We start from the raw sequence: 20,752 nt of genomic DNA on the forward strand, positions 1-20,752 counted from the left end.
TTGGGCAAGACACTTCACCCTTGCTCCTGATGGCTGCTGGTTAGCACCTTGCATGGCAGCTCCCGCCATCAGTGTGTGAATGGGTGAATGTGGAAATACTGTCAAAGCGCTTTGAGTACCTTGAAGGTAGAAAAGCGCTATACAAGTACAACCCATATATCATTATCATTTATATATATATATATATATATATATATATATATATATATATATATATATATATATATATATATATATATATATATATATATATATATATATATATATATATGCATATATATATATATATATATAATATAATGTATATATATATATATTTTTCCTCAGTTTTTTTACAGTTATTAAATCTAATTAATTGCGAATAATTAGAAAATCTATTTTTTTGACACTCCTAATTCTTTATCCATCACTCCAATCAACGTTTGTAAGTTTTACAATATAACTAAAACAATTCTTACTCACTAAACCGTCCCACGTGTGATGTCTGTAGGAGTGTTTTCACGCATATTTGCAAAGTAAGCGATGCAGGCGTCGTTAGCATTAGCTTATATGCTAACAAGTCTACAATTGTCTGTGTTTTTGTATTGTTTCAATTTCACAAATTCCTCAGTAAATCCACCAAAACGTCACCATGGAGTTATTGAGTCTGTTTAGCTGATTGGAGAGCTGGCTTCCGCAGCTAGCGGGTCCATGACGATGACTTCTGTTTTGTTTGGTCGGCCGTTTTACTGCCTTGTTACAGACACCGTTAAGGTATGTAAATAAACATTTACAGAATATTTCTGTGTAAATAACTCATTTCAGAACATACTTATCTGCGGCTTATAGTCCTAATACTGTATATGGAGAGAAAGAAATACCCTGGAGTTTATTGGGTACGCTCTATAGTCCAGAAAATACGGCAATTATTATTTTTTGCCAAGTATTAATAACTTATGGGGTAAAATAGTCAGCGTCGTAACACGAGGACCACCTTTCTAACGAAGAACGAAAACACAGCTGAGATGTGAGGTCATATATGCTGGCCACACACTCCAATGTTGATGATGAGGTGAGCAGAGACCACCACAAACGATGCAGTAAACAATATACACATTTGTCCTTCACATCAAAATACTTAACATTAACACTGGTTGTCATGGCGATGAGGGTTGGGGAGGCGGGGCTACGGGTCAAAATAAGATTGCTAATGCGTGAGAGAAATTGATGTCCTGCTTTTTTCTCCGTTTTTTTTTTTTTGGGACGGGGGCCGATATCTTTCATCTTGAGACACACGGATGATTTCTGCACCTGAAAAGATAGAAAAACAACAGACAATCAGTTTTCTGTCATTCAAACTTGCCAAAATCTTTGGTAAAATGACCACAATGAGCAAAAAAACAGTAGGGTTGGGCGTATTGACCTAGATATCAATATCAAAATGGGTATTGGTATTGGATCGATTCTAGCACAATGAATTGCGGGGGGTGTACATTGTAGCGTCCCGGAAGAGTTAGTGCTGCAAGGGGTTCTGGGTATTTGTTCTGTTGTGTTACGGTGCGGATGTTCTCCCGAAATGTGTTTGTCATTCTGATTTAGTGTGGGTTCACAGTGTGGCGCATATTTGTAACAGTGTTAAAGTTGTTTATACGGCTACCCTCAGTGTGACCTGTATGGCTGTTGACCAAGTATGCATGGCATTCACTTGTATGTGTGAAAAGCCGTAGATATTATGTGACTGGGCCGGCACGCAATGGCAGTGCCTTTAAGGTTTATTGGCGCTCGGTACTTCTCCCTACGTCCGTGTACACAGCGGCGTTTTAAAAAGTCATATATTTTAGTTTTTTAAACCGATACCAATAATTTTGAAACCGATACCGATAATTTCCGATATCACATTTTAAAGCATTTATCGACATCCCTAAATTCAATACATTCTTGCAGTTTCTCTTTGTTACAGTATATGGAGCAAATTATTCGATTTAGACATTTATCCATGAAAATATGGAAAAGCCAAAAATGGTGTGTTTGACGTAGAAGCAGCAGAAGTCCACTCTCCGAGGTAAATGCTGTTCATTATTTTTACGTTACTACTGTAGTTGTTAGTAGTAGGGTTGCAACATTCTGGGAATATTCAAAGCTGGAAACTTTCCATGGGAATTAACGGGAATATATGGGAATTAACAAGAATTAACGGGAATTAATGGGAAATGAATGGGAATAAACATTGAATGCAACATGCTAGATCTCGCAGAGGGATTATTAGCTAAAACAACCTAATTTAATGCAAATTCAGTAGAATTTCAACCCTGCACTGTGCATTCCTCCATCACATGTGCAGTGCATTCTTCCATCACATGCACAGATAATTCCCAGAATGCTCCACACTACAGCAGGGCTATTGAGGCCACGCTAGTATTTGAGCCCAATGACTTCATCCAGTCAGGTAAGTTTTGATGATATTACTGGGGTAAATATAGCCGTGATGCTAATTTTCTCTTTGTTAAATCCCATTCATTTATGCTAACAACGTTAGCGATCCGAATTTATCTTTTTTGTGATCTGTAAAGTTCAACTAGCAAATTTTAAATCAAAACGTGTAGTTTCCACTGCCTTTTGTTCTGCTAGCCATTCTGTTGTCATACAAGAATGTAGGTTATAGCTTGATTTAGCATGCTGATTGAGTGTTCATTTATTCATTTAGCCTATTTCTATTCATTTGTCCATCAGTAAAATATTTTTAAAGACTACTCCAATTGTTTAGCTGACTATTCCTATCTGTGTGGGGTATTGCATTCGTGTTTTACAAGAATAAATAAATACAAACAATACACCATCTGATGTGTGGAGACATTTCACCCCAACCAATGTAGGCGGAAAGGCGGTGTACATTTGCAAATACTGTGCAAAGAGCTACGTCAAAAAATGCCACAAAGATGCAGCAGCATATAGACAAGTGCGCAATAATATACCATTATTGTAATTCCCCATTAATTCCCATATATTCCCATTAATTCCCATGGACCGTGTCCAATTTTGAATAATCAAAAAATGGTCAATATTTCCAAACTTCCCGAGCTTAACTTCCCGTGGTAAATTTCCGGAAAGTTTCCGGAAATTTACCGGAAACTTTCCACCCCTTTGCAACCATAGTTAGTAGTATGTTCCATTGTATTGTTTTCATGCAGTATTTCCTATCTAAACTCGTATCTGCTTTTGTGGTGGTGGGGACCGAGCACCGGATCGATTTGATTTCAATTCATTTTAACTGGAACCGTTGATTCGAGTTACTAGTGTTTGGATTTCGGAGCTCTGCCACAAAAAAATATGAATCTCTTTAATCATAATACAGGAATATTTATTTTATGTAAACACTAATAAATTGGTTTAGATTTTTGTGTTATTTTTATTTAACTGCATAAAATAGTTTTTCTGTTGGAGGAACATTTTCCACATTGAAGCGGAATGGAACGCCTCAGAGTTGTGTTTCTTTGTTCTTCTGGAAGAGATTACAAACTAAGAGCTCACCCTGTTTTGTTATCCATCCAATCTCACACTCATATATCATTTTCTCTTGTTCAATGGTGTCATGGACTACTAGCCTGGAGAGAGAGGGAGCTTACTTTTAGTTTCGATTCCTGCCAAGGCAGATAAAAGCATGAGAGACGGGCAACCGTTTGATAGAAAGCTTCGACCTTTCGATATCTCGGCTCTCTCCTACAGCGCTGATGTTTCTATTGTTTGTACTTACTCCTGTTTTGTCAAATAAGTATTTCAACTTCAATTCTTGTCCCATCCTTAGAATCAAAAGATCTGGGATGACTCCTTATAGTTCTCTAACTGGATGCAAGTTCACAAAATTGTTCAATAGTAAGTCAAAAATATCTGTATCGATAATAGTATTGGTGGTACTAGCCCTGTATGTACTTTATGTACTGGTAACGGATCAATACCAAAAATCACAGGATCTTCCACCTCTATCAGATGTACTACTTTTAGTTTTGATTCCTGTGAGTGCGGATAAAAGCATGAGAGACCGGAGACCGTTTGATAGAAAGCTTCGACCTTTCGATATCTCGGCTCTCTCCTACAGCGCTGATGTTTCTATTGTTTGTACTTACTCCTGTTTTGTCAAATAAGTATTTCAACTGCAATTATTGTCCCATCCTTAGAATCAAAAGATCTGGGATGACTCCTTATAGTTCTCTAACTGGATGCAAGTTCACAAAATTGGTCAATAGTAAGTCAAAAATATCTGTATCGATAAAAGTATTGGTGGTACTAGCCCTGTATGTACTTGGTAACGGATCAATACCAACAATCCCAGGATATTCCACCTCTATCAGATGTACTACTTTTAATTTCAATTCCTGCCAAGGCGGATAAAAGCATGAGAGACGGGCGACCGTTTGATAGAAAGCTTCGACCTTTCGATATCTCGGCTCTCTCCTACAGCGCTGATGTTTCTATTGTTTGTACTTACTCCTGTTTTGTCAAATACGTATTTCAACTTCAATTCTTGTCCCATCCTTAGAATCAAAAGATCTGGGATGACTCCTTATAGTTCTCTAACTGGATGCAAGTTCACAAAATTGTTCAATAGTAAGTCAAAAATATCTGTATCGATAATAGTATTGGTGGTACTATCCCTGTATGTACTTTATGTACTTGGTAACGGATCAATACCAAAAATCACAGGATCTTCCACCTCTATCAGATGTACTACTTTTAGTTTTGATTCCTGTGAGTGCGGATAAAAGCATGAGAGACCGGAGACCGTTTGATAGAAAGCTTCGACCTTTCGATATCTCGGCTCTCTTCTACAGCGCTGATGTTTCTATTGTTTGTATTTACTCCTGTTTTGTCGAATAAGTTGTTCAACTTCTATTTTCGTCCCATCCTTAGAATCAAATGATCTGGTGGTACTCTTAATAGTTCTCTAACTGGATGCAAGTTCACAAAATTGTTCAATAATAAGTCAAAAGTGTCTGTATCGATAATAGTATCTGTGATACCAGCCCTGTATGTACTTGGTAATGGATCAATACCGAAAATCCCAGGATCTTCCACCTCTATCAGATGTACTAGAATAGAATAGAAAGTACTTCCTTGATCCCTGGGGGAAATTCAGCACCACACTACTACTTTCAGTTTCGATTCCTGCCAAGGCGGATACAAGCATGAGAGACGGGGTGACTGTTTGATAGAAAGCTTCAACCTTTCGAAATCTCGGCTCTCTCCTACAGCGCTGATATTTGTATTATTTGTTCTTAGTCCTGTTTTTTCGAATAAGTTGTTCAACTTCAATTATTGCCCCATCCTTAGAATCAAAAATCTGGGCGGACTCCTAATAGTTCTCTAACCGGATGAAAGTTCACAAAATTGTTCAATAGTAAGTAAAAAATATCTGTATCGATAATAGTATTGGTGGTACTAGCCCTGTATGTACTTGGTAACGGATCAATACCGAAAATCCCAGGATCTTCCACCTCTATCAGATGTACTACTTTTAGTTTCGATTCCTGCCAAGGCGGATAAAAGCATGAGAGACGGGCGAACGTTTCATAGAAACCTTCAACTTTCGATATCTCGGCTTCCTCCTACAGCGCTGATGTTTCTATTGTTTGTACTTACTCCTGTTTTGTCAAATAAGTATTTCAACTGCAATTCTTGTCCCATCCTTAGAATCAAAAGATCTGGGATGACTCCTTATAGTTCTCTAACTGGATGGAAGTTCACAAAATTGTTCAATAGTAAGTCAAAAATATCTGTATCGATAATAGTATTGGTGGTACTAGCCCTGTATGTACTTGGTAACGGCTCAATACCAACAATCCCAGGATCTTCCACCTCTATCAGATGTACTACTTTTAGTTTCAATTCCTGCCAAGGCGGATAAAAGCATGAGAGACGGGCGAACGTTTCATAGAAAGCTTCAACTTTTGGATATCTCGGCTCTCTCCTACAGCGCTGATGTTTCTATTGTTTGTACTTACTCCAGTTTTGTCAAATCAGTTGTTGAACTTCTATTTTTGTCCCATCCTTAGAATCAAAGGATCTGGAATGACTCCTTATAGTTCTCTAACTGGATGCAAGTTCACAAAATTGTTCAATAGTAAGTCAAAAATATCTGTATCGATAATAGTATTGGTGGTACTAGCCCTGTATGTACTTGGTAACGGATCAATACCAAAAATCCCAGGATCTTCCACCTCTATCAGATGTACTACTTTTTTGTTTGACTTTTTCGGGTAAACTCAGTTGTAATAATGTATTTATTGACATTCTCAGTATGGTAAACTATTTTTTAAATTCAACTTTTCATTTCTGACGAGACAAACAGTTCCATCATTGACCACAATGTCGTCAACCACATCACCAAGTCCACATCCGTACGTGCAAAGAAGCACTCAATGCAATCTTGATGGCTTTTCATTTCTCCGCAGACGGTTTTTCCATTTCTGCGTCTTTCATTACTTATCAACTTAACACATCCACACAGTGTCTTCTTTTGTTATTACGCCCTCGGCTTCAGTCTCATCCAAGGCTCAAGGATGCCTCTGCAATCTATTTCTGTCGGAGTCTACGTCTTCATTTATTTTTTTGTAATCTTCAGCCTCTGCTGGCCTTTCATATCCTCCTCATATTTGACACCAATTTATTTCTTTGAGCCCCTACCTGAGTCTGTGACATAGCCAACAAAACGTGGAGCGATGAACAGTAACGTACTGTAAAACCTGCTTACCCCCAAAGCTCAGTTCCGGTTTGCTCCATTTAAATAACACCACCATTAATCCAACGTTCAACAGTCGTTGCATCATTTCCCCTTCATGCACTCATACAAAGCCATGGACGCCATGTGTGTGCTGTTAGGATAAGGGCCCCGTCCAAAAAGTACAGGATTACCCAAGGGGGTCTCAATATTGTTTTTTTGTCATTGGCCCAGAACTCTTCGCAGTACCAATTAAAGTATGGGTAGTAAGTAGGGATGTCCGATAATATCGGACTGCCGATATTATCGGCCGATAAATGCTTTAAAATGTAATATCGGAAATTATCGGTATCGGTTTCAAAATTATCGGTATCGGTTTCAAAAAGTAAAATGTATGACTTTTTAAAACGCCGCTGTGTACACGGACGTAGGGAGAAGTACAGAGCGCCAATAAACCTTAAAGGCACTGCCTTTGCGTGCCGGCCCAAGGCATTGCGTGCAAGGAATACTTGGTCAACAGCCATACAGGTCACACTGAGGGCAGCCGTATAAACAACTTTAACACTGTTACAAATATGCGCCACACTGTAAACCCACACCGAACAAGAATGACAAACACATTTCGGGAGAACATCCGCACCGTAACACAACAGAACAAATACCCAGAACCCATACTTGCCAACCCTCCCGTTTTTAGCGGGAGAATCCCGGTATTCAGCGCCTCTCCCGACAACCTCCCGGCAGAGATTTTCTCCCGACAAACTCACGGTATTCAGCCGGAGCTGGAGGCCACGCCCCCTCCAGCTCAATGCGGACCTGAGACTGAGTGGGCACAGCCTGTTCTCACGTCCGCTTTCCCACAATATAAACAGCTTGCCTGCCCAAGGACGTCATAACATCTGGGGCTTTTAGAGAGTAGAGTGCACAACTGCGCACACAACAAGGAGACGTTCGAAGGGGAAGGTGAATGTTGCCTGTAAATATGTAGAACAGACTTCTCCATTGAACACGGTGGCCGAAATGATATACTCATCATGAACGGAGACGTTAAACAGGGCAATACTGCCATCTAATGGATAGCCACCGGAACACTGAAATTCAAGTATTTATTTTATATAAATAAAATTAATAAATATATATATATATATATATATATATATATATATATATATATATATATATATATATATAGCTAGAATTCACTGAAAGTCAAGTATTTCATACATATATATATATATATATATATATATATATATATATATATATATATATATATATATATATATATATATATATATATATATATATATATATGAAATACTCGAGTTGGTGAATTCTAGCTGTAAATAACCACGCCCCCCCCCCCCCCCCCCACCCCGACCAGCTGTTATTTTGAGGCATGTTTAAAAAAAAATACAAAAGTAATGCACTTTTTGAAAGTCAAAGTATAGTACTTCCCATAGTTGTCATAGTAGTGGGTATCAGGATTATCTCAGGGAGAGCATGTCCCAAATTCCAAGCTGCTGTTTTGAGGTATGGTTAAAAAAAAAAAAAATGCACTTTGTGACTTCAATAATAAATATGGCAGTTTTTTCCATAACTTGAGTTGATTTATTTTGGAAAACCTTGTTACATTGTTTAATGCATCCAGCGGGGCATCACAACAAAATTAGGCATAATAATGTCTTAATTCCACGACTGTTTATATCGGTATCGGTTGATATCGGAATCGGTAATTAAGAGTTGGACAATATCGGAATATCGGATATCGGCAAAAAAGCCATTATCGGACATCTCTAGTACTAAGGGTGTCAAAATATATAGACTTTGGATTGAATCACAATTCATATTTGTAACAATTCTTAATAGATTTTTTTTTTTTTTTTTTTTTTTGCATATAATTTTTTTCTTTAATAAGACCTTCCAGCTACTCAGGCAAATCATATCGTTGATGTGCAAAACCCAAAACCAGTGAAGTTGGCACGTTGTGTAATTTGTTAATAAAAACAAAAAACAATGATTTGCAAATTCTTTTTTTTTTTTTTTTTTTTTTCTTTTTTTTTTTTTGCAAATTCTTTTTCTGTTTATATTTAATTGATTAGACTGCAAAGACAAGATATTTCATGTTCACACTGAGAAACATATTTGTTTTTTTGCAAATAATCATTAACTTGTTAACTCACTACACCGGTATGTTTTAGCGATTTCATGGCGAGTTTACTGACAGATATAAGTAAGAACTTTACACTACTTTATATTAGAAATGGCAACAGCGGAGGATGAATGTCCCATAACAAGAAGATAAAGAAAAAGAAGAAGCTTATAGACTACGGTGTGGACACAGACTATTTAAGGACAACATTGTTCATCGACTGCAATAATAAACATATGTTTAATGCACCGTAAGATTTTTTGTTAAAATAACGCCAATAATGCCATTTTTTGTGGTCCCCTTTATTTAGAAAAGTATCGAAATACATTTTGGTACTGATACCAGTACCAAAATATTGGTGTCCAAACTTTTTCCACTGAGGGCCGCACACTGAAAAATCAAAGCAAGCGGGGGCCATTTTGATATTTTTTATTTTAAAAATCAATACAATATATGTATAAAAAATATACATTTAGGCCTCCACTCAGACTTGATCCCGGGGACCCCAAAGGGTTTTGGTCAAAAAAATATTAAAAATGTGTCATTATTCAGTATTATTATTTTTATTATTATTCAAGTTTTAAATCTCTAGATCAACATTGAGTCTATATGTCAATATAACGCTTTTAAATATGTAAGTTGTATGCTCTTGTTGTCAAAGAAAACCCTGTTTTTTTAAGGAAAAAATACAAAATATGCAATATTTTCACACAATACAATTTTTAAGTGGAACATTTGAGATTATATAATAATTGGAGGCTTAAAAAGGTCAATAACTCATAACAACATTGATTTTAATTCATTATTATTTTTTGAGCAATGACACTTAAAAACAAATCACACTAAAATTATTAGGGATCCAAATAATTATAGTGTTAAAAAATAAATTCAATTTTTTTTTTTACTGTTTACTTTTAACACAATAATCTCGAGATCAACTTCAGATCTCTCCGTCAATTATACGTTTTATTGTTGTTTATGTTTTTCGTTTGTTCGTTTTAGGCCCTTTAAAAAAAACAGCTCAGTTTTATATATGGCAAACACAAAATATGCAACATTTTCCCCCAAAATATCTCAAATGTGACGTAATTGGAGCCTTGAATAGGTCAATAATTCATAATGACATTGATTTTGATTCATTATTATTTTTTAAAGAAACAAACAGCCTGCATGGCAGCTTTGTGTTATTAGAGTCAACATTGCAACATTTTCTTGTTACATTTCACCTGTTTGCTCTTTTATACCACTTATCATGTTTTTTATTTTTTTCAATCGTATTTTTAAAATGTGCCGTGGGGCCGTTAAAAAACGACCTGCGGGCCACAAATGTCCCCCGGCCCGCACTTTGGACACCCCCTGTATTAAACTATGGTTCAACACTGAAACCTGACAATCTCCATTGCTGCTGTCCTGTTCCTAAAAATACAACACTGCTTTCTCATTTGCATGACACCCCTCAGCAGTAATTCACACTCGACCACATTTCCTGCAAAGTGTGCACAAATGTGACAAGAAATAATGGAAAAAGGCCAGGCGGTATAATCGGGTTTATTTTAACCATTGTTGAGAATTGCACTATAATACCGCGTGTCTTCGATATTTCTCCATTAGCACTTAAGTTTGCAAATCAATTTTTTAATACTAAACACCTTCAATTTGATGCACGCACCGGCTTTCGGTTAGAGCTGCAAATTGCGACCAAGTGCGACACGTTTTCCAGAACAAATCCCAACAGCGGGGAAATGTTTGCATAGAAAAACCACTGGCCTTTTAAACTCTGCCGTCCAAATCAATGTAATATTTAATACTTGTAGAAAAAATAGCATTTCTATCAAGGCTGCTTTGGGGTGAGCCAGAGCCGGCCCGAGGCATAAGCGTACTAAGCGCTTGCTTAGGGCCCCGCGGCCACCAGGGGGCCCCCAAAAGCAATTAACAAAAAATTCTTATTTTTTTGCATGTACGAGTCTGACTGATGATTTCTAAATGATCAAAGATCAGTGAGTTGTACCCAAATCTTTGGGTAGCTCTGCGGATAGCCTGCACTCTTCCTGTGACTGTTTTCCAAGCTCAAATTAATAAAAAACTACTTGAGATCTTCCATGGCTCAAGAAAGACTGAGTGGACTGGCAGTGATTAGTATTAATAACAAAGTCGGCCATCAGATTTCTTACAGTGATGTCATAAATGACTTTGCCTCCAGAAAAGCCAGGAAGCACAGGTTTTAAGGGGTGGGTGGAGTGGTGTGGGTGGTGAAGAACAGAGGAACAAAACTGTGATGTGATGGTCAAATGTGTGAATTAAAGGCCTACTGAAAGCCACTACTACCGACCACGCAGTCTGATAGTTTATATATCAATGATGAAATCTTAACATTGCAACACATGCCAATACGGCCGGGTTAACTTATAAAGTGACATTTTAAAATTCCCGGGAAATATCCGGCTGAAACATCGCGGTATGATGACGTAAGCGCGTGACGAAGTCCGAGTAACGGAAGTTATGGTACCCCGTAGAATCCTATACAAAAAGCTCTGTTTTCATTTCATAATTCCACAGTATTCTGGACATCTTTTGCAATTTTTTTAATGAACAATGAAGGCTGCAAAGAAGACAGTTGTAGGTGGGATCAGTGTATTAGCAGCGGACTACAGCAACACAACCAGGAGGACTTTGTTGGAGCGCTAGCCGCGCTAGCCGCGCTAGCCACCGACTTCACCTTGACTTCCTACGTCTCCGGGCCGCCAAACGCATCGGGTGAAGTCCTTCGTCCTTCTGCCGATCGCTGGAACGCAGGTGAGCACGGGTGTTGATGAGCAAATGAGGGCTGGCTGGCGTAGGTGGAGAGCTAATGTTTTTAGCATAGCTCTGTGCAGTCTGGTTGCTAAGTTAGCTTCAATGGCGTCGTTAGCACAGCATTGTTAACCTTCGCCAGCCTGGAAAGCATTAACCGTGTATTTACATGTCCACGGTTTAATAGTATTGTTGATTTTCTATCTATACTTCCCGTCAGGGGTTTATTTCTTTTGTTTCTATATGCAGTTAAAGCAAGATGCTATCACGTTAGCTCGTAGCTAAAGCATTTCGCCGATGTATTGTCGTGGAGACAAAAGGCACTGAATGTCCATTTCGCGTTCTCGACTCTCATTTTCAAGAGGATATAGTATCCGAGGTGGTTTAAAATACAAATCTGTGATCTACAATAGAAAAAGGAGAGAGTGTGGAATCCAATGAGCCAGCTTGTACCTAAGTTACGGTCAGAGCGAAAAAAGATACGTCCATCGCTGCCTCTCAAGTCATTCACTGTAACGTTCCTCATCTACGAATCTTTCATCCTCGCTCAAATTAATGGGGTAATCATCACTTTCTCGGTCCGAATCTCTCTCGCTCCATTGTAAACAACGGGGAATTGTGAGGATTACTAGCTCCTGTGACGTCACGCTACTTCCGGTACAGGCAAGGCTTTTTTTTTATCAGCGAGCAAAAGTTGCGAACTTTATCGTCGATGTTCTCTACTAAATCCTTTCAGCAAAAATATGGCAATATCGCGAAATGATCAAGTATGACACATAGAATGGATCTGCTATTCCCGTTTAAATAAAAAAAATCATTTCAGTAGGCCTTTAAGGACCTTAATTTAAGGTAGTTTATTTGGATTTTTTCCCCAAAAATTTTTTGCACATCGTTATGTACATTTACATAGTTTTAATATGTAGTAACTTTATACTTGTTTATAAACCGTTATGTTACCTTGTTTCTGGTCACTCTGTTCATTAATATTATTTAAGTATTTGCTTGATATTTACTTTAATTATGTTGTTTTTTTGTACAATTGAATTTGTTCCTTTTTATATATATTTAAGTGAATTTATTGTTGCACTTTATTGGTTTTTCTTGCACTACGAATTATTTTTGGCACATTGCTGTTTCAGGTTTTTGTCACCACAAATAATAAAGTGAATCAGAATCAGCTTTATTGTCCAGTTATGTTTAGCACACATGGAATTTTACTTCAGTAGACTGCGCTCTCTTTGTACAAAGTAAACATTAAATATGAACAATTAACTAAAAAAATAAACTAGTAATTAAAGACTAATATGTACAAGACTGATGAGACAAGATGACACTTTTACTGTAAATACAAAGCTTTATCACTTGGACTGTTCAACCCCAGGCCACTGTTGTAGCTGAATGTTTTCTACATTTTAAGATTAAGAACCATATGTGGCACTCTGGACATCATTCGTTCATTCATTGGTATTATTTATGTTCTTAACTGGGCCAACCCCATATCTTTATAAATGACATGTCATTTGTAAAGACATGCCAGGCTGACAATAGGATAAAGTAAACAACACTGCCAGAGCCGCAATGAGTTTATAGTAGGTGTGTGAATGATCAACAATCAATATTATTGGCAGAAATAGAGGGCCCCAAAATCAAATTTTGCTTAGGGCCCCATGGAGGCTAGGGCCGGCACTGGGGTGAGCCAGGTAACAGATTTGTTTTTCCCCTCGGTGGCATCCAGACGCTGAGGAAAGTGCAACAAACAAAATGGAATCGTTATGTAAGGTCAACCATTTACAGACGTATAAACTGCATGTTTACGTTTTGTATCGTGCATTTGTTCATGTTGTTTTTGTGCATTTCCTAGTATAAGTAATCATCTTCATCTCATCTGACCACTATCCTCCTTGTTTACTCTATTCTTCTTCTTGCAGACTTATCTTTATTCCCTTTCTTTACTCTTTTGCTTGATATTTCCTGCCCTCCTCCCCCTTTGGATAATCCTTCCTGTCCCCCTTCCCCCGATTTCCATTTATATAAAGCTGCTTATCATACTCAGCGTTTCACCCACATTCCACTCTTCAGCATCACAATTCTGTTCATAAACCCGTACTTTATGATACCGTATCTCTTCAGAATGGCGACGGGTACTGCATCCGGTACTTTTATGGGTACTAGGGATGATACTCGAAACCGGTTTTCCCGGTTGTTTGATAAGAAAAGAACCGAGTCCTCGGACTCGAATCCCTTTTTGAGAACCGGTACCCGTTATCGAGACCACTAGAGTAAAGGAAAAGAGTTGATTCTTTATTCGAATACCGTCCCGACCAGAAATGCTCCGTGGGACATCACAAGAAATGACGTCACGTAGCTCAGTCATTAGGCGCAGATAGAGAAAGCAGGAAAACAATGGGCGGGAAAAAGCGCTCCAAGGTGTAATAAAGTTTTAAAAAAAAGCTATAATCCATCGAATAACTTTACTGAGAGATTTGAGCAGGGTAAAACACATGACGAACACTTTTACGACCAACCGGAAACATAGCAACCAGGCTAGCAACGCACCTCCTTTACGGCAGCTGTCGCAACGTTCTTAAAACAACCGCAGCACATACATATATATACTACATATCTCACTTTTTTAACTTTTTTCTTTTTTCCTTGTAAACAAAAAAACTGTAGATGTGTTGTTTGTCTAATTATAAATAATGCAGACGAGGCGTGTTGGCTGAGTTCTTGACGTTTACTTTCACAGCGTGGCAACATGCAACACTTTTCGGGGGGGCTCCGCGCATGCTCGTAACTCCCGTTGCATGCTGGGTAGTGTAGTTGTTATATTCTCTAGCTCATAACATTTCCCCCATAAAGAAATAATGTTAACTCAATAAAGTGTATTTCTTTTTTTAGCTTTAACTTTTCATTTTTTAGCGTTGTAACCACATTTGCAAAGAACTTTTCTCTTCATAGAATTTTTTTTCAATAAAGAAATAAAGTGCAAAAATGTCAAAGCATCATAAACAGTTATGTTCCAATAGCAGCAGAAGTGCACTTTTTGGAGAGCTGTATTATTTTCAGTTTTGTGCCCAAAGGAACTGATTTTATTTAACACTATATTATTATTTATACACCTATAGTGATCACAGAGACAGCTTGTTTTTGTGTTACTGTATATATTTGTTTCTCTGAAAAATCCCACTTAATATACTTTGGGTAACAACAGTCAATATTTATTTATTTTATTTTATTTTTTTAGGTGGGTAACAGTCAATATTTATTTATTTATTAGATTTTATTTTTTTATTATATAATAAAAGTGAGCTTTTGTTAAACCAAATATTGTGTGTTTTTTTCCATATACAACAACCTATATGGACTCGATAAGAGAATCGATAAGGAATCGGTTCGATAAGAGGATTCGATAATAGGCTCGAACTCGATAATTCCTTATCAAACATCTTCCCTAATGGGTACTGACTGGATTCTGTCGGTACTACCAGATACTAATTAACATTAAAGGCCTACTGAAATGATTTTTTTTTTATTTAAACGGGAATAGCAGATCCATTCTATGTGTCATACTTGATCATTTCGCGATATTGCCATATTTTTGCTGAAAGGATTTACTAGAGAAAATCGACGATAAAGTTCGCAACTTTTGCTCGCTGATAAAAAAAGCCTTGCCTGTAGCGGAAGTAGCGTGACGTCACAGGAGCTAGTATTCCTCACAATTCCCCGTTGTTTACAATGGAGCGAGAGAGATTTGGTCCGAGAAAGTGACGATTACCCCATTAATTTGAGCGAGGATGAAAGATTCGTAGATGAGGAACGTTACAGTGAAGGACTGGAGAGGCAGTGATGGACGTATCTTTTTTCGCTCTGACCGTAACTTAGGTACAAGCTGGCTCATTGGATTCCACACTCTCTCCTTTTTCTATTGTAGATCACGGATTTGTATTTTAAACCACCTCGGATACTATATCCTCTTGAAAATGAGAGTCGAGAACGCGAAATGGACATTTAAAGTGACTTTTATCTCCACGACAATACATCGGTGACACACTTAGCTACGGAGCTAACGTGATAGCATCGTTCTCAAATGAAGATAGAAACAAAATAAATAAATCTCTGATTGGAAGGATAGACAGAAGATCAACAATACTATTAAACCATGGACATGTAACTACACGGTTAATAATTATCAGCCTGGTAAGGCTTAACAATGCTGTTGCTAACGACGCTAAGGCTAATTTAGTAACTTAGCAACCGGACCTCACAGAACTATGATAAAAACATTAGCGCTCCACCTACGCCAGCCAGCCAGCCCTCATCTTCCCATCAACAGCCGTGCTCACCTGCGTTCCAGCGATCGACGGCGCGACGAAGAACTTCATCCGTGGGTTTGGCGGCAAGCATCGGCTATGCGTAGTAAGTAGTCCTTGTTGTGTTGCTGTAAGTATTGTACTTAGCCGCTAATACACCGATCCCACCTACAACGTTCTTCTTTGCAGCCTCCATTGTTCATTAAACAAATTGCAAAAGATTCACCAACACAGATGTCCAGAATAATGTGAAATTTTGTCGAAGAAAACAAGAGGTTTCTGTACCGGGTTCGATGGGGTCCAACCACTTCCGTGGATTTTGTGACGTCACGCGCATAAATCATGTCCAGAGGAGTTTTTCAACCGGAAGTGTGGCGGGAATTTTAAAATTTCACTTTATAAGTTAACCCGGCCGTATTGGCATGTGTTGCAATGTTAAGATTTCATCATTGATATATAAACTATCAGACTGCGTGGTCGGTAGTAGTGTTTTTTTTTAATTTCCCGGCAAACTTCCGGCTGAAAACGTTTCGATATGATGACGTTTGCGCGTGACGTCAACCGTTGAAGCGGAAGTATTTGGAGCCCATTGAATCCAATACAAAAAAGCTCTGTTTTCATCTCAAAATTCCACAGTATTCTGGACATCTGTGTTGTTGAATCTTTTGCAATTTGTTTAATGAACAATGGAGACTGCAAAGAAGAAAGCTGTAGGTGGGATCGGTGTATTAGCGGCGGACTACAGCAACACAACCAGGAGGACTTTGAGGATAGCAGACGCGCTAGCCGAACGACCTCACCTTGACTTCCTCCGTCTCGGTGATCGGGTGAAGTCCTTCGTCGTACCGCCGATCGCTGGAACGCAGGTGAGCACGGGTCGTGATGAGCCGATGAGAGCTGGCATGGGTGCAGAGCTAATGTTTTTAGCATAGCTCTGTCGAGGTTCTGTAGCTAAGTTAGCTTCAATGGCGTCGTTAGCAACAGCATTGCTAAGCTTCGCCAAGCTGGAAAGCATTAACTGTGTAGTTACATGTCCAGAGTTTGGTAGTATTGTTGATCTTCTGTCTATCCTTCCAGTCAGGGACTTATTTGTTTTGTTTCTATATGCATTTGAGCCCGATGCTATCACGTTAGCTCAGTAGCTAAAGTGTTTCGCCGATGTATTGTCGTGGAGATAAAAGTCACTGTGAATGTCCATTTCGCGTTCTCGACTCTCATTTTCAAGAGGATATAGTATCCGAGGTGGTTTAAAATACAAATCCGTGATCCACAATAGAAAAAGGAGAGAGTGTGGAATCCAATGAGCCAGCTTGTACCTAAGTTATGGTCAGAGCGAAAAAAGATACGTCCTGCACTGCACGCTAGTCCTTCACTTTCACGTTCCTCATCCACGAATCTTTCATCCTCGCTCAAATTAATGGGGTAATCGTCGCTTTCTCGGTCTGAATCTCTCTCGCTGCTGGTGTAAACAATAGGAAAATGTGAGCCGCCCTTCCTCCGGTGACGTCACGGTACTTCCGGTAGGGGCAAGGCTTTTTTTTATCAGCGACCAAAAGTTGCAAACTTTATCGTCGTTGTTCTATACTAAATCCTTTCAGCAAAAATATGGCAATATCGCGAAATGATCAAGTATGACACATAAAATGGATCTGCTATCCCCGTTTGAATAAAAAAAAATCATTTCAGTAGGCCTTTAAATAAAACAATACCATATTTTAACACTTTAGTGTGTGTGTGTATTCTGTAAGGGTGTAACGGTACACAAAAATTTCGGTTCGGTACGTACCTCGGTTTAGAGGTCACGGTTCGGTTCATTTTCAGTACAGTAAGAAAACAACAAAATATAAATGTTTTGGTTATTTACCAAATTTGTAAACAACGGTTTATCCTTTTAACATTGGTAACACTATAATAATTCTGCCCAAAAACAGAAATAGCTGTGTGTGTGATGGATGTGAGCCACCACTAGGCTGATCAGTGCAACAGCAGGCAGTCATGAATGCTAAGCATAACAATAACATACATATACACACACAGGGTCCATTGCCAGGGTTAATGTGGTCAACATATATCAAATAAAACTAAGATAAGGCTCAGAATTGGTTTCTTAACAAAACCTTTCTACATATAAAGTGCTTTTTTTGATTGATTGATTGAGACTTTTATTAGTAGATTGCACAGTACAGTACATATTCCGTACAATTGACCACTAAATGGTAACACCCCAATAAGTTTTTCAACTTGTTTAAGTCGGGGTCCACGTTAATCAACATTAAACTGCCTCAAGTCGTTGCTCAGATTAAATAAAATGACAAAACTTTTTTTGTACATATAAAAAGTGCAACGTTTGTGTTCATGTGTTGTCTTTCTTTTTTGTGTGTAAAGTACTTTAATTGCCACTTGCCTGTTTATCAAATCAAATCAAATCAAATCAACTTTATTCATAAAGCACATTTAACATTTACCACAGGGGTAGCCAAAGTGCTGTACAATGGGCAGGTTAAACGATAATACAAGAAACACAACACAACACAAACAGAGCACGATAAAAAATAAATAAATACAATAAATAGAACATAAAGACATAAAAACAGGTTCTCAGCAGGTATATTATGGGGCGCCATAGCAGGATGGAGATCACTCAGGGTTAAAAGCCATGGAATAAAGGTATGTTTTTAAAAATGATTTAAAAACAGGAAAGAGGAGGCCAGTCTAACACTCAGAGGTAGGTCGTTCCAGAGCTTGGGAGCAGCAGCGGCGAAAGCTCTGTCACCTCTAAGCTTCAGCCTTGTGCCAGGGATCGTCAGTAGCAGCTGATCGGCTGATCTTAGGGATCGGGTGGGGCAGTGATGTGCTCACGTCTGCGGGTCTGTGTTAGCAAACGAGCAGCAGAGTTCTGCACGAGCTGCAGGCGGGCGAGGGAGGCCTGGCTAATGCCTACATACAGGGAATTGCAGTAGTCTAAACCAGTGGTCCCCAACCACCGGACCGATTAGTACCGGGCCGCGCAACAAATTTAGAAAAAAATAAAATAAAATAAATAAAAAAAAAATATATATATATATATTTTATTTTTTATTTTTTATTAAAGCAACATAAAAAACACACTATATACATAATGTGTATGTGTATGTCAATATAGATCAATACAGTCTGCAGGGATACAGTCCGTAAGCACACATGATTGTATTTCTTTATGAAAAAATAAAAATACATTAATAAATTCCCCCTACCCCCACCCCCGGTCCATGGGACAAATTTTCAAGCGTTGACCGGTCCCCAGCTACAAAAAGGTTGGGGACCACTGGTCTAAACGATTCGAGATAAAGGCGTGGATTAGTTTCTCGAGATCATGTCCTGATAGAAGCGGTTTCACTTTCGCTTTTTGGCGTAATTGACAAAAGCTTTTTTGTACGACGCAGCGGATTTGTTTTTCGAATTCAAAATCTGAGTCGAACTTTACCCCCAGGTTTGTGACACGGTCGCTGAGATACGGGGTCAGAGTGCTGAGGTCAACGTTGGGGGAGGGAGAGCGACTTAACTTCTGTTTTGTCTTCATTTAGGCTCAAGGAAGTTAGCTGAAAGCCAGGCTTTGATGTCGTGCAGGCAGTCAATAAGACGTTGAACCGTGTTCTTTTGTGCCATGGGAAAGTAGATCTGGCAATCATCGGCATAAATATGAAATGCAATACCGTACTTCCTAAAAACAGCACCAAGGGGGAGAAGGTAAAGCACAAATAAAATTGGGCCAAGGATTGAGCCCTGGGGGACGCCATGTGGTAAAGGAGCTGTGGAAGATATAAAACTGTCCCTTTTTACACAAAAACTCCTGTCGGTTAGGTACGACCGGAACCAGTTGAGGGTGGCGCCCTTAATGCCCACACAGTTCTCAAGACGAGTGATTAAGGGTGCGTTGAACACAGCAGACAGATCTAAAAGCACCAGGACAACATGTTTACCAGAATCAGTTGACAGGAGGATATAGTTAAAAACGTTTAGAAGCGCTGACTCTGTGCTGAAAAGTGCTGTATGAATAAATAGAGCAGGGGTCACCAACGTGGTGCCCGCGGGCACCAGGTCGCCCGTAAGGACCAGATGAGTAGCCCGCTGGCCTGTTCTAAAAATAGCTCAAATAGCAGCACTTACCAGTGAGCTGCCTCTATTTTTTAAATTGTATTTATTTACTAGCAAGCTGGTCTTGCTTTGCCCGACATTTTAATTCTAAGAGAGACAAAACTCAAATAGAATTTGAAAATCCAAGAAAACATTTTAAAGACTTGGTCTTCACTCGTTTAAATAATTTCATTAATTTTTTTAATTTGCTTCTTATAACTTTCAGAAAGACAATTTTAGAGAAAAAATACAACCTTAAAAGTGATTTTAGGATTTTTAAACACATATACCTTTTTACCTTTTAAATTCCTTCCTCTTCTTTCCTGACAATTTAAATCAATGTTCAAGTAAATTTATTTTTTTTAATGTAAAGAATAATAAATACATTGTAATTAAATTCTTCATTTTAGCTTCTGTTTTTTCGAAGAAAAATATTTGTGAAATATTTCTTCAAACTTATTATGATTCAAATTCAAAAAAAATATTCTGGAAAATCTAGAAAATCTGTAGAATCAAATTTAAATCTTATTTCAAAGTCTTTTGAAATTATTTTAAAATTTTTGTTCTGGAAAATCTAGAAGAAATAATGATTTGTCTTTGTTAGAAATATAGCTTGGTCCAATTTGTTATATATTCTAACAAAGTGCAGATTGGATTTTAACCTATTTAAAACATGTCATCAAAATTCTAAAATTA

At 38.2% G+C, this 20,752-nt stretch overlaps 1 protein-coding gene across 2 annotated transcripts in view; it reads right to left on the reverse strand.

The window, feature by feature from the left end:
- Positions 1 to 326: 326 nt before the first annotated feature.
- zgc:172282 (leucine-rich repeat and fibronectin type III domain-containing protein 1-like protein) overlaps positions 327 to 20,752 on the reverse strand; it is a 532,113-nt gene continuing 511,687 nt past the window's right edge. For both annotated transcript variants that reach the window (XM_062068089.1, XM_062068091.1), the window contains one exon: positions 327 to 1,290. The gene's annotated coding sequence lies outside the window, so the exon portion shown is untranslated. The remainder of the gene's footprint in view (positions 1,291 to 20,752) is intronic.

The sequence above is a fragment of the Entelurus aequoreus genome, linkage group LG13 (assembly GCF_033978785.1).
Source record: "Entelurus aequoreus isolate RoL-2023_Sb linkage group LG13, RoL_Eaeq_v1.1, whole genome shotgun sequence".
Classification (NCBI taxonomy): domain Eukaryota; kingdom Metazoa; phylum Chordata; class Actinopteri; order Syngnathiformes; family Syngnathidae; genus Entelurus; species Entelurus aequoreus.